This window comes from Montipora capricornis, chromosome 13 (assembly GCF_036669925.1).
Source record: "Montipora capricornis isolate CH-2021 chromosome 13, ASM3666992v2, whole genome shotgun sequence".
Classification (NCBI taxonomy): Eukaryota; Metazoa; Cnidaria; class Anthozoa; order Scleractinia; family Acroporidae; genus Montipora; species Montipora capricornis.
The window spans coordinates 8,935,335-8,937,834 of NC_090895.1; positions in this window are offsets into that span (position 1 = coordinate 8,935,335).

Here is a 2,500-nt window from a genome sequence, read left to right on the forward strand (position 1 = left end):
GATGGGCTGGGCCACGAAGTTTTTACCTCATCGTTACCGCGAGCAGATGAGCGAGTTTTTTGGTAAGCGAGGCAGTAGTTGGCACATTAGTGCTGTTATAACCAGGCCCACTGTCAAGGGATTCCAGATTGAATGTTTTGTGCACCAGTTCAACACATGCACGCAGAACAGCTTCGCCGTAGCATCCATTATCGAGCACCTTCTGAGCACACTAAAGAAGGAATATCCTATGCTAAACAATGCATTCTTTCGGTCATATAATGCTGGCTGTAACAAGAAGAGAGCTCTTCGTCTTAGCTTGCCAGAGATCAGTGCGCGATCTGGTATGAAAGTTATGCACTAAGACTTTTCTGACCCCCAAGCCGGGAAAGATATATGCGACCGCAAGACAGCCGCTTTAAAGGCCCACATCAAAAGGTGGGTGAACGAAAACCATGATGTCCTAACAGCCGAAGACCTGAAGCAGGCCATCGAGTCCTACGGAGGTCTGAAAGGATGCCGAGTGGCCTTTGTGCAGGGAGACACCTCCCTGGATTTGGGTAGGGGCAACAAAATACCCTGAAGCAGTTTGCTAAACAATTTTGAGTTTAGGGAAGACAGTGGAATTCGAGTATGGCAAGCGTATAGCATAGGGCCAGATCATCTACTGAAATATTGTGACCTTCAGATATCCCCTCAACAGGAAACTAATCTGAGGGTGATTGTGCCTTCTGGAGAACTGACTAAAGAGAAAGAAACAGTAGGAGAAAAGTCAAAACCGAGCACTGACATATATTCATGTCAAGAAAGTGGCTGTGTGCTTACTTTCAAGTCACAATACGAGGCAGACGCCCATGTGGACACAGGGAAACGCGAAAACGAACTTGAATCCGAGTCATTGTATGATACTATTCGCAAGAAATGGGCAAGCCGAGTTACTGGTGTTACAGTGACTGGTAGGCACCAACAAGCTGTAGCAAGTGCCGTCAACCAGGAAGGACAAGTACCTTCTGGTAGTAGTGAAGCTATTAAAACACAAGGATGGGCCCTGAAAAGCGTGAAAAAGCCAACAAGAATGACTGAGAAAGCGAAGGCTTACCTAGAAGAAATATTCCAGCATGGCAGCCACAGCGGGCACAAGGCCAACCCTGTTGAAGTCAGCAGACAATTGAAACTGGAGAAAGACAGATGATGGCAGACTTCAAGCGACAGACAGCCAGCTATTCTCTCGTCCTGCGGCAGCACAGAAGCAAGTAGACGAAGAAGACGTAGCCGCCGAGGAGTCAGAGGTTGCCATGATCACTCTGCGAAACCAAGTGATGCAACAAGTGGCCTCACACAAGCATCCAATTGTTGTCGGTAATAGAAACGTCTGCCAACTTGTGCATGGAACGAAGTTGGGTTCATTGAAGATTGCGGGTCTCCAATGAATCTGCAGTCATTTGGACATTGAGCCTTTAAGCACCTTAATGCAAAAGAAGAGCTTCACTGCACCCACAGAAAGTTGTGTAAAGCTATGCTCTTGCTTCCAATACTAAATTGGTCTCGGAATTTGCCCAGTAGCGGCTAACGGTACGAACAGGTGTAAAGCGTTATGAAAATTGAGTGAATGTTTCTTTTTACATTTTTATAGCCAAATGGAGTACCCCACATGTCATGGGTAATCGCTTGGCCGTATTTTACATGAAAAGCAGGATGAGCTTCATTCCGGGATGAAATTCAATTTGTTCACCAGAGAAAGTGAACTTCATCCCTGGATAAACAGTAAACAGTTTCTTTCCAGAATGAATTATCACCAATTGCCACCGCACAGGTGATTTCGGTCAGCAATTATCGACTGTAAACAAACTTGGAAATTTCCCACGAAACTAAAACTGAATTTCATAATCATAACCACAGAATGAACTCATCCCGCTTCTGATGTAGACGCGGCCTGAGGCGCAGGAAAGTGTAGCAACGACCAGAGATGAAAATGATGGGCGTATTTTCAAGGATTTTCAGCCCGGGATGAACACAGCTTATTCAGGGAGCTTGTAAACAGTTTCGTTCTTCAAATTGCCAGACACCGGGATGAATACTCAGCCCAGGACGAGTTTGGTCAAAGATGGAAACCCTTATTCAAACAGTGCCTTAGTTTTACAGTTGCGTTTTGTGCTCAAAGGCCCGATCAGTCAGATACATATCTTGTAAAATGGAAAGTATTGCGGCTGGACATGTGTAAGTCGTAAACAAACGTGTTAACTGACATTTGATTTTGACATCACGCTCTTTGCGTGACAACAAACCAGGTATTAAATACGTTTACATGATGGTCGAAGTATTTAAAGATAGGTAGGTTTTTCCAGTAGTTTCAAATAATGTTGTGAATGATATGAAGTCAAAATGGCATTGATTGCTGTAACATTCCCGATATTTCATTATCAGTAAGGAAAACGTCAGTGTAATTCACGCAGGGAAAATTAGGCTTCCGTGCGCCATCTCGTAATTGAGTTTATCTCATTTTAATTACATGGCTGTTCCT